General features: G+C 35.4%; 1 protein-coding gene across 7 annotated transcripts in view; it reads left to right on the top strand.

The window, feature by feature from the left end:
• Positions 1 to 13,275, top strand: part of NRG4 (neuregulin 4) — a 165,476-nt gene that overhangs the window by 119,914 nt on the left and 32,287 nt on the right. For 2 of the 7 annotated variants that reach the window (XM_061596048.1, XM_061596047.1), the window contains one exon: positions 11,617 to 11,678. The exons of the other annotated variants lie outside the window; for them this stretch is intronic. The gene's annotated coding sequence lies outside the window, so the exon portion shown is untranslated. The remainder of the gene's footprint in view (positions 1 to 11,616; positions 11,679 to 13,275) is intronic. 7 annotated transcript variants of the gene reach the window in all.

The following is a 13,275-nucleotide window of genomic DNA, read 5'->3' as shown; positions in this document are numbered from 1 at the left end:
TTTTCATATGACCATTGGTGCGTTATGGGTGATTGGAATGGGGTAATCTCACCAAAAATTGATAGGCTTTCTGAAAAAAATATCAAAGAGACACAGGGTAAATTACCGAAGATTTGCTTTGAACTGATGGAACATTTAGAATTGGTGGATACCTGGAGATATATAAATGATAACGCAAAGGAATTTACTTATTTTTCAGAAAGACACAAAACATTCTCGAGGATTGATATGATTTGGATGTCTAAAATTTTAGCGAAGGACACTTTTAAAATGGATATATTACCAAAAACTTTTTCGGATCATAACCCTGTGATATTAACTTTAAAAAAGAAAAATCTTGGATTTAGATGGAGACTAAATGAATCTTTATTACAGAATGACAAAGTAGTACAAGAATGTAAGAAGAAATTAAAAGAGTTTTTTGAACATAATTTACATAAAGGAACAAGTGAAAATATTGTTTGGGATACAAGTAAGGCATTTATGAGGGGATATCTTATTAAATGTAACTCTGAATTAAAAAAAAGAAACAACAGAAAATGCAATTAATCTTGGAAGAAATAAAACAAAAAGAGGAAGAATTGAAAAAGAATCCAACTAAAGTTTCTATTGTAAATGAAATCAAAATGTTACAGAAGCAAGTATCAATGCTGACAGTTAGAGAAATTGAAAGAAAACTAAATTTTGCTAAACAAAGGACTTTTGAATTTGCAAATAAACCTGGGAAATGGTTAGCATATAAATTAAGAAAAGAACGCCAAAAAAATATCATTTTAAAGATACAAGAAGGAGATGAGACGTTGACAGATAATGTAAAAATTAAAAAGATTTTTCATCAATATTATTCAACATTGTACAAATGTCAGGAAATTCCATCTGAAAAAATAGAAGAGTATATATCTAAACAGAATTTGCCTAGAATTACAGACTTTCAGAGACAAGCTATTAATGGTCCTATTACGTCAAGAGAGATATCTGAAGCTATAAACAAAATTAAATTAGGAAAGGCACCAGGACCAGATGGGTTATCTGCAATGTATTATAAATGTTTGGAGGAAGAACTCTTACTACCTTTACAGTCTACAATGAATCTTATTCTGCAAGAGGGAAAGATACCGGATAGTTGGAAAAATGCTAATATAACATTAATACCTAAAGAGGAGCAAGATTTAACTAAAACAAAAAATTATCGACCAATATCTCTATTGAATAATGACTATAAAATTTTTACAATGATCTTGGCAGAAAGATTGAAAATAATATTGCAACAATTTATCCAGGAAGATCAATCAGGGTTTTTACCTAAAAGACAATTACGTGACAACGTCAGGAATGTCTTGAATGTCTTGGAATATTTAGAACAACGAAATGATAAACAAGCAGCTTTGATTTTTTTAGATGCTGAAAAAGCATTTGATAATTTGAATTGGAAATTTATGTTTCAGGTTTTGGAGCAAATGGATTTTGGAGACAATTTTATAAAATGGATTAGATCGATTTATACATCTCAGAAGGCTCAGATAATTGTTAACGGAGATTTAACGGATTCATGTGAAATACAAAAGGGTACAAGACAGGGATGTCCTTTATCTCCCCTTTTATTTATTTTGGTCTTAGAAGTGCTGCTTAGAGATATAAGGCAAGATAAAAGAATTTTGGGATTAAAGATAAAAAAAGAAGAATATAAATTGAGAGCATTTGCTGATGATTTGATAATTGTACTAGAAAATCCTTTGGAAGGAATTAATGTATTGATGGACAAATTAAAAGAATTTGGACCGTTAGCAGGATTTAAGATCAACAATCAAAAAACAAAGATGTTGGTGAAAAATTTAACTTTAAGGGAACAGAAAGAGTTAATGGACAAGACAGATTTTACAATAGAGAAAAAGTTGAAATATTTAGGTATCATTATGACAAATAAAAATTCAAAGTTGTTTCATAATAATTATGAAAAATTATGGACAGAGATTAAGAAAGATTTGCTAAGATGGGATAAACTACAATTGTCATTAATGGGTAGAATATCTGTGATAAAAATGAATGTATTACCGAGAATGATGTTTTTGTTTCAAACAATACCTGTAATATCCTCTGATTTACCTTTTAAACAATGGCAAAAAGATATCTCTAAATTTGTATGGCAAGGAAAAAAACCAAGAGTTAAATTTAAACTACTACAAGATGCCAAAGAAAGAGGAGGACTGGGATTACCAAATCTGAGACTTTATTTTGCTGCCTGCTGTCTAGTTTGGATAAAGGAATGGATTTTATTGAGGAATAAAAGACTATTGGATTTGGAGGGCCATAATTTGAAGTGGGGATGGCATGGATATCTATGGTATGACAAAGTAAAAGTAAATGTAGACTTTAACAATCATTTCATAAGACGTCCTCTGTTGAAAATATGGAATAGATATAAACCAAGGTTTTATTCGAAAATACCATTATGTGTCTCAAGTCAAGAAGCGTTTTATAGAAGAGAAATGGCTGGAAAAGAGAAATGGTTAACTTATCAAGAACTATTAGAAAATGTACATGGAGAATATACAATGAAAGAGAGAGAACAACTGACAAAGGAAGGATATAGTTTTCAATGGTTTGCCTATTTACAATTGTTAGAAAGATATAAAATGGACAAGAAAATGTATGGGTTTGAAATAAGTAAATCTGATTTTGAAATAGGATTGTGTACAAATGATGAAAATATAATTGCGAAAATGTATAAACTCTTATTGAAAATGGATATGGAGGAAGAACAAGTAAAAGAGTGTATGGTAAAGTGGGCAAAAAATTTTGGTCATAACATACAAATGGATCAATGGGAAAATATGTGGAAAAAAGGTTTGAAATTTACACTATGCTATAATCTTAAAGAAAATTTTTATAAAATGATGTACCGTTGGTACATGACTCCAGAAAAGTTGTCAAAAATGTATAGTAATGTTTCTAATGTTTGTTGGAAATGTAAACAACAAGAAGGATCATTTTATCATATGTGGTGGTTATGTAAAAAGGCAAAATCATTTTGGGCACAGATAGGTAGGAAGATGCAAAAAATTCTAAAGATAAATATTCAGTCAAAACCAGAATTTTTTTTATTGGGTTTTATGGATAAACAAATAGAAAAGAAATATGGAAGAATAATATTATATATGATTACGGCAGCAAGATTATTATATGCACAAAAGTGGAAAATGGAATCAACACCAACAATGGAAGAATGGTTATTGAAATTAATGGACTTAGTAGAAATGGATAAATTGACATGTTTACTTAGAGAAAAATCGACAGATACATTTCTTAAGGAATGGAAACCTCTCTTAGACTTTTTGTTGAAAGATCAAAATAAAATGATGATACTGGGATTTGACGATTAATTAAGACAGCCTATGGAGAAAAGGGACTCTGTATGTATACATTAAGGGACAGGTTTGATGTATATTATATACTTATAGCTGATCTGCGACAAATCGGAAGTCAACTATTTTATTTTCATTTTTTGTTGATGTATTGTTATGTCTTTTTGACTTTGTTTTGTTTGTTTTTGGAAAAATTTGAATAAAAATTATTAAAAAAAAAAGAAAAGAAAATAATGAATGGGATTAACTCAATAAAACAAGAACTGAGAAATAATAGACAAGCGTGGAGAATTGAATTTTACGAAATGAGACAGGAGCTGAAAGAAACTCAGGATTCTATGAGAAAGGAGAATAAAGATAGATCTGGAAAACAAAAAAAGGATGGAAGAGAAATTAAAGGCAAGGTTCAAACTATGGAGATTGGCTTAATTATGGACATGAAAAAAGATTTGGATTTTCTGGCTGTGATGGATCCTGGAGACAAATATTATAGTTTGGAATTCAGCGCTGTCCTTGAAGGAATTGAAGAGATTGGAGATAAAGATATTATCGGTTCAAGAAAATTCTTGGACTGGAAGGATTTGATGGAACTTGAAATGGAGAAAGTTAACAGAATTAATCCCTGTTTTGTGTCAATGGAAAAACCTTCAAGAGATGTACTAGTGTATCATGTGGAAAAGAGGAACAGAGATGCGGCTTTGCAACAACACTTCAGTGATACGTTTGGATTTGATGGTAAGAAAACATCTGTGATGGAGGAAATTCCTATCAGACTTTTATTATATGACTATGACAGCAAGATTTTTGGGTGCATAAAGATGGAAGATGGAAGATGGACCCAATATGGATAATGACAGAAGAGCGATTTAAAATTACTGGACTTAGTAGATTTGATGAGTTGGATTAATTGGCATGTTTATTTAGAAAAAAAATTGATTGACATATATCTCAAGGATTGGAAACTTCTCTTTGACTTTTTGTGGAAGATTAAAATGATATGATGTTAATGAGATTTGAAACCAACTAAGATAACCGTTGGAGGAAGGTGATTTTATAATCTATTAAGAGATAGGTTTGTTATATATTATAGATTTATAGCTGAACTATGACAAATCGGAAGTCAATATTCTTTCTTTTTTATATATATATATATTTTTCTTTCTTTTTTATTGTACTAGTTATTGATTTGTGTTGTTTTCTTTTTGTATTGTTTTGGTTTTGAAAATTGGAATAAAAATTAATTGAAAAAAAAAATTTTAGATGGCAGAAAAATGTGTAGAATAACTTCTAGTGCCCCCCTTTTGTTTAATCTCTTCCTTGATGGAGTTCATTGTTTATAAAATAATAATCAATGTAATAAAGGTATTGTCTCTGGATTTTGGATCCCTTCTGAAGCACCTTTCTAGTATAAACACTAGAAATGTAAATTTAGGAGGGCAAAAAGGTGATATCAAGAATATCAAGAAATCTTTCATCAGTCCAGTTTACTAGAAAGGCAAGAAAAAATAGGCTTTGGTTTCACAAAATGATTATTTGGTGAAAGACGGGGTGGTCTGAGAAGATTTACATAAAATGAGAAGTGGAAAGTTTGTTCTTATTTCCAAGCTCCAGAAACAGAATTAAAACAGAATTAAAAGTGTAAATTAAAAGCCATGACTGGTGCCAAGAAATACATCCTTCTTAAGTTCTGTTGTTTTTGCTTTGCTTGAAATACAGAGATACAATCTTGGCTCTTTCCTTTCACATCCCTGTTGCCCTGCCTAAATATCTACATTAATTCAGAGATAAGACTGGGCCATCTGCACAGAATTAGAGCAACTAGTTGAATCTAGAAGCCTATGTACAGTGCAAAGAGCAGATTCATAGCTAGTAATTTTATGCTCTGGGTTGGTCTTGGCCCCAAATTTGACATCTAAGAAATAATTTTTCAAGTGTGTGTGTGAGAGGGGGGGGGAGAGGGGAGTGGCACACCACTTTCATCCTACCTGTGCCTTTCACATGACTATAGCTTGGACAAGAGCCCATGCAATCCTGATGTAATGACTAATACATAGGGATGGAGAGAAATTCAATTCAGTTTACATTTAAAGGCAAACTTATCAAATTTACATTTTCCAAAGCTATATGTGAACCAGTGTGTGAAGCAATATGGGAGCCAGTGTAGTGTAGTGGTTAGAGTGTTGGACAACAACCTGGGAAACCAGGGTTTGAATCCCCACACAGCCATGAAGCTCACTGGGTGACCTTGGGCTAGTCACTGCCTCTCAGCCTCAGAGGAAGGCAATGGTAAACCCCCTCTGAATACCACTTACCTTGAAAACCAGGATCAACTTGAAGGCAGTCCATTTTCATGTGAACCAAAACTCAGCTATTCTTTGAAATTTGCATTTAACCCAGAGCTTGGAAAAGTTACGTTTTTGAACTACAACTCCCATCAGCCCAATCCAGTTGCCATGCTGGTTGGGGCTGATGGGAGTTGTAGTTCAAAAAAGTAACTTTTCCAAGCTCTGATTTAACCAAATGTTGCAATACAGTTCTCCAGCCAAGTAATTATACAAAAATGCATATGCTATCGTAAAGTGTGCTTATAAATGCATATAATTAATAAAAATGGCATACAAACATGCTTTGTATTAGGGGAAATTGCTTTGCAAAAATGTGTATAATGTGCACAAAAATGCAAATGAATTTTCCTAAAGACTTTAAAAAATAATAATTTCAAACTGCTGTAGAAATGCAAAGTACTGAATGTAAGATTGGAAGAATGAGAAACTGAGAGAAATCAAAACTGCCATATTTGACTATCCCTACTGGCAGAGGAAGGGAATCCTACCCAAGCCACCAAGTGGTGCAAAATGTCTCTATATTAAGTTGCTGGCTCTGAAGTACCTTTCTGGGGGGATGTGCATGGGTGGGTGGTAGCAGAGTGGAACAACAGTGTGCCCTGGAGCCTCATTTTTAAAACTCCTGACTACTCCCTTGACTATGTCAGTTGCTGTGTCACAGTAATTTTTATGACAAGGTTCCAAGTAAAGTGATATCATTTTGCAAACAAAGTGAGTCATCCTGCCATTTCTAGATAGAAAGATTATTTCCTACAACATGTAACAAAATGTTTCTCCTAGACAATCAGTTGCTGCTAGAGATTCAGTGACGTATACATTTTTTTCACATCAGTTCAGCATGCATATTTGTAATGCAAAACTGTGATCTAGTTTGTATGAGCAGTTACCATGGCTGCGCATCCCAAATGCAAGTGGCTTGAAGGACAGGTAAGAGACCCCCCTTTTTGTCATCCAGTTGATTGTATCTAGAATTCTGGAAGGTGCTTGAAAATGTTTTATTCAGATCTTAGCCAGAAAGGAAACCCAACTGGTAACTATTTGCAAGATCATGAAAAGCACTGACTCTCTAGGATGGGGGTTAATTCATAGTATCTTATCCCAAAGCCGTGTCATGTATTATTTATACATTCACTTACCTGGAGCTGAGAAAAATCTTTTCATAAATCTGGAATCTGGGAGGTGGGAAATTAAAAATATAAATTTGGCTTTTGAGAAATAGATTTCCACATGCAACTTGAGAATCTGATATAGAATTTCTCCTTATAATTTGTTATGAGTCCACTGCCCATCAAATAACATCCATGCATGCAGTACCCCCTAAAGCTGAAACACGCACACAAAACCCTTAAGTGTCTGCTGCCAACAAAATTGCATTGGATGTCTTTTACACTGACATCTAAGGCAACAATCTTGGTTCCCCTTCATTTTTCTGATGTACAGTTTGGATTTGAGAATGTGACCATATCTCTAACTGTGGACTCATTAGAGAGAGAAAAAACTATCCAAATGAGAGACAATCAGGGACAATATTTCCAATATGGATACAATCATGTATATCATAATTATTCTTTGTGAGATGGGGTGCCTGCATGAATGCTGAGAACCTGGGAGTTTATAGCACTAGCATATCACTCCATAGTACAGCTGTGGGTCTTTTATAGAACTAGATACATTTAAGTATATGTTCTGTTCCTAAGAAATATACACTCCTTTCAAAAAGTAGGATAGTTTGTGGATTCTGCTGATGGTAAGATGTACTTTCTAAAAAGATCTTTATTAAAGGAGGCTACACTTTTCAGAAGGGATGAGCTTTGTAACATTGGGGGAGTGGGGCCTTCTTGCTCCATAATGATATTTGGGCATGCAGTGCTAAGCTTCTCCTCCTAGGCAGCAGGGCAAGGAGGCCAGGGCAGCCCACTCTGCCCATCTGTTCCTTCACCTAAACAAAACCCAAGCTTTTAATAAATTTACTCAGTAAACTACAAAAACAGTTATGTAGGTAGGAAGCCAGCCAGGGTGTGGAGGCTTCCCAGTGTTTTACACTGTAACATGTACGACTATCTACCTGTTGGACAGAAGTTGTGGATGTGCCCTTGGTGTAATGAGCTCCTGGCTCTCTGGATCAAAATGCAGTGATGGCCACCAATGTGGAGGGCTTTAAAAGAGGATTAGACAAATTCATGGAGGATAAGGCTATTAGTGTCTATGCTCTGCCTCCATTGTTGGAGGCAGTATGCTTCTGAATACTAGTTGCTGGAAACCACAGGAGGGGAAAGTGCTCTTGCACCCAGGTCATGCTTGTGGGCTTCCAATGGGCAGCTGGTTGGCCACTGTGAGAACAGAATACTGGTCTAGATGGGCCATTGGGCTGATCCAGCAGGCTCTTCTTATGGTCTTAAAATTATCTATCTTCTCAATACAATACCAATTATAATAAAGCTACTCTATAAAGAAAGGATTTCTATCTAATAGGATTCTGTGGGAAAAGAAATCCAGTCACCTCAGAATGGGCTTTAGTTTGAATTTTAATTGAACAGGGTATGTAGATAGCACTCAAAGCATAACTATGAAAAGAGACATTTCCTTCAGTGTGAAGTCTCACAGAACCTAAAATGAGCCAAGAAGCAGATTGGTATCAAGTCCAGCTGCTAAACTACCAATGATATATTGCTCTTGCTTTTCCACCCAGCATTGTAGGCAAATCTAGATTAGTAAGTAGACAGAAAGAGAGAGAACCAAGGATTTTGCAAGTCTAGTGAGGAACAGAAAAAATGAAATGGAAATGGACTGCCTTCAAGTCGATCTTGACTTATGGCCACCCTATGAATAGGGTTTCATGGTAAGCAGTATTCAGAGTGGGTTTATCATTGCCTCCCTCTGAGGCTGAGAGGCAGTGACTGGCCCAAGGTCACCCAGTGAGCTTCATGGCTGTGTGGGGATTCGAACCCTGCTCTCCCAGGTCATAGTCCAACATCTTAACCACTACACCACACTGGCTGTCATGGTGAGGAACAGAAAGACAAATAAAAATAAGGTTAATATATCAGGGATGCCCCTCCTCACAACCAGGGACACTTGAGAGGATAATGGCAGATGGGTAACAACCCTTCCTTATTGTGTAAATAAACTCATAGAAAGGATGTAGTTTCTCTCTAAGAGTTTATTTACACAATAAGGAAGAGTGACTCTATTTACCATAAAGATTTCTGTTAAGCCTAGAAACAGTAGAGCTGCAGGCACTGAAGTTATTTTGTATTTTTCCTCTAGCTTAGCAAAGTTGAGATCACCCTCAACATGAATTCTGGATCCAGAGAAGACTTTTTTTATGTATGTTACTATTTTATCATAAGGTTTGGAATATTTGGAGATGAATGTTCTTAAAACACAGAGCACTGTGCTTACTACTTCCCCTCAAACCTTCAATAATAGTATTAACGATGTAGTAACATTTCAATGTAATTATATAAAAATTATGATTTCTAGATAATGGTAATGTAAACAATATAAAGCAGCCAAGGAAAAGGGAACCACCCAAATGTATATACTTTTGGAATAACTATGCAAATTGTTGGGTTAATATAAATAACTATGTATCCTTCTAGTATGTTGGATGTGTTTGAACTTAATATTTTATTGCTTATTTTTCCAGTTCAGGCTTTGTGGACATCAGTTTTGTGTGGTTTTTTGGTCACTTTGAAATCAGTAGCAATATTCCATGGATTTTAATTGTTTGGGATTGTACCATTAATGCAACAAACATCCTTCCTAAAAAGAGTTACATGGAAAGTTATATCCTTTATTATGGGGAGGAGATGATCTTAAGATTCCACCCTCCTAATCCTCCCCATCCAGCAATGTTTGAATAAAGGGATCTGATCCAGAGCTCCTTGGGCACTCTTTCTGTTCACATTGAGCTCCTGTGCAAACAATTTTTCCCCATTTAACGGAATGTAAGGGTTAGCACTGTCATGCCCAAAGAGCTTGCCTGTAATAAATCTCTTTCTATGGTGAGAGATAAGGTTTAGAAATCTCCATGCCCACAGTTCTACTACAAATCATGAAAAAGGTTTGAAGACTACCTGGTAGTTTCTGTCCTAAAGTTTTTTTTAAAAAGTTTCTAGTCAACATTATTTCAGAAGGAACCCTGAAAATGTTGCTGCATAAGTACAATGGAAGCTTATTCAGAGTCATAGGATGCTTATACCACATAGGAAGGTTATACCATTGATTCATCTTGCACCAGGGATAGGGAATCTGTAGGCCTTCAGATATTGGACTAGAACACTCAACATCCCTGACCATTGACCATGCTGGCTGGGGTGATGAAAATTGGAATTCAGCAACATCTGGAGGGGCAAGATTCCATACTTCTAGTCTAAGCTGATTAGAAACAGCTTCCCAAAGATTCAGACATGGTTTTTTCCGAACCCTATCTTGCTTGGTATGCTAGTATTTTTGTGATGTTGTGATTTTAGGTTGTTTTAAACTGTTTTTAATTATGTATTTTAAAACTGTTGTGTCCTGCCCTGCGACTCTTGGATGAAGGGCGGGCAACAACAACAACAACAGCAATAATAATAATGGCTCTAGGATTTGGAGGGCCCTATTGGGCATGGTGTCCTCAATAGGCTCTCTTAACCCGGAAGAGGTGGAAAATGTAAACTGAGAGTTCTCTGAGGCTGCATATAATCTTCTTGGATACTCTGAGCAAAATGGAAATGATAGCATGGTAGGGGCAGTATTCCCTCTACTGATTTTGGGGTCGTGGCAAATATCTAATCTTACTACCCTCTGGAGTTGGCCTGCAACTGAACCTGTAAACTTCTGTATGCAGAGCCCCACAGAGCTATGGATATTGGGATTGGGATTTTTTTTTCAAAAGACAAGAAATTATATGTCTGCATTAAACACATATTCCCAAATTCCTGACAAAAGCTGGAAACATTCCAAAATTCTGGACTCCTCAAAAACTTGCAATCTGAGTTAGATTGCAAAATCTCTCTTTGTTTGTAATTATTCTGGATTGTGCCCTAAGTAAATACATAAATAATTGCATATGTCTCAGAATTTGAATATGCTTTCTCTGAAAAATGTGACAAACAGGTGGTAAAGATAACATCATTGTCACATAAATAACACTTAGGCAACATGTTGTCCTAAAGGTGATTATATAAATCTAATCAAATCACTTGTGGGAATTAGTTTGAAATATAGGTTCAGGTACATAGATCTAATCAACTTGGGTGCAGGAGTTGTCTTGAAATGTAGGTCATGGAACTCTCTCTAACTGGCAGGAGAGCTACTGGCATTTGAAGTTGCTTGGAACTATCTATTAAGAAGAGAATATATATATATTTATTAGAGTTAAGCAAAGTAAGCATGTATTAAATTTACATTTGTAACCAGAGAGCTAGCTTCTTCTGTTTATGTTGCTATTTGGGAGCTGCTGTGAAGTTCAGTCAAATGTCACTGACAGTGCATTTTTGCTTTACGACCAAAGCCCTGTTAGAGTGACATGTATGCAATTCTGTGAGAACAAAGGGGCAGTTCTTCTGGCCCATACTTGGCCTCTGTGTACACCTTTGTCTATGTCTCAACCTCACCCGCGTTGCACTATGCAATCATATAAATGTTCAGCTTTAAGTATCAGGTACATAATGCCAGACCTTGCTGCTGAATACACTGCTTTACACTTAACTTAAATGCATGATTTTGATTTTACACTGGGATTTTACCACTCAGGTAAGCTGCTTTTAGTTTGTTTTTTTACTGATGCGACTTCTGTTTTCAGCTGTATTTGCTTATATGCATATAAAGTTGATAGAACACTGTAGAAAGGAGCCACAAAGAAGAACTATGATTATTCTTAATGTAATTTGAGGAGCTGTCATTTCATGTTTCTGTTGCAGAATCAGGATACATAAAGAAACAGATCCTTCTTGGAAAAATCATCATTTATTTTATTTATGCAGTAAGTATAGATCTCGCTTAACATTTTGATGAAACAATATGCTGTATTTTTAGAATGAGCAAAATAGAGTCAGACATTTCCTCTTGGCAGTGTTGGCATGATTCTGCGTTCTCCAGGGCAAGTGTAAAAGTATTTCAAGTGAAAAAGGTTACTATGGACTATTCCAACTGCATCCTTTTTCATTCAGAAAAGGTCTATTCTCTCTACTAGGAGATTTAGTATCAGGATACAGATTTCCATCAACAAAAGTAGCACAATTTTACCATAATTTCTTTTTAGATATTACTGCACAAGTGTGAAATGTAAATTTGAGAATCACAAAAGTAGCTGTGGAAATTAGTAACAGCAATTTCCTAATTAAAAATGTTTAGTTGATTACAAGTATGGCTATGTCAGCAAGAAATTCCTGAATGTGTAATCAGTCTCTCTTTCTGAACGCCTTACCTTGCATGGTTGCAACTGGAAGCAGAGTTGGCATCCTTCAGATGGTTATTGCTCTTAATCATGTTTCAAGTTTGTTTGCTCCAGATAAACTGATAGGTAATGGTCACATGTTTGTTTTCATGCTATATGAGTGATCTGGGGTGTTTAACCCTGTCCTTCCCCCAAGGTTGAGTAAAACAGGATCTTCTGGAGATTGATTCAGCAACCAAAAATAGTGACTTGAAGGAACACAGTGGAATATACCAGTTTCCAAATTGTGATCTCTTTATAAGGCTTTGGTGGGTAACTGCCCTGTGCACCCATGTTGTGGGCATGGTAAATTTAAAGCAGAAAAAAAAGAGATAATCCCTAAAATATTGCTACCACCAGTATCTCATTCAGCTTTCTCCTGGAATTTGTTCTCTTGTGCATGTTACATTAAGGAGTACAATACCTTGTGTAGCCACTTTCCTTGCAAATATGGCAGGAATGCATAGTTGTCAAACACCACAGCCAGACGACAGAAATTACAGTATCCTAATATTTGCATACTCCCTGAGTAATTGGTATGAGGAAACTTGCCTGGTTCATATGAGTCCTTGATACTAATGATTACTATTGCAAGTGTTTCTGCAAAGGTCTTTTAGGGCTATGTGAAACTACATGATCAGTTTACTGAGGGTCATTGTTGAGTTGAGGTTGATTTAACCAGCAGCTGACCTGCATCTGCTCTGTACTAAAAATATCTGGGAACTGGTATAAATGCCACCAGAAATTGTATGTTCCGAGGGTCAAGTTGCACTTCTTTGAAGTGTCTGAAGATGTGTACAAATGGAAGCTACTCACTAATGATCCTTGAAAGAGAAGCAAGAGTTTCTGTTCCCCCAGGACAACTGATGAAGGTCTTCTGGGGCATTTCTAGTACACACACAAAAAAGTAGAATTAATCCAACACTACTAAACACCTCAAGAAAGAGTTTGCCCCCAAATGATGTATATAAAAGTGATGGTGACCAATGTACATAAATATAAAGCTTTGGTCAAGCAAGCAATATACCTGGCATATCATGTACACAGGGTTGCAATGTTTAATCGATGAATCAGTTAGTCAATTAAAATATTCAGTTGACTAAAAGATGTCCCAATTAATCCTGCATCAGATATTTGAATAAAG

Source organism: Rhineura floridana, chromosome 14 (assembly GCF_030035675.1).
Source record: "Rhineura floridana isolate rRhiFlo1 chromosome 14, rRhiFlo1.hap2, whole genome shotgun sequence".
In the NCBI taxonomy this organism is placed as follows: Eukaryota; Metazoa; Chordata; class Lepidosauria; order Squamata; family Rhineuridae; genus Rhineura; species Rhineura floridana.
This window is presented reverse-complemented; position numbering and strand designations above follow the sequence as displayed.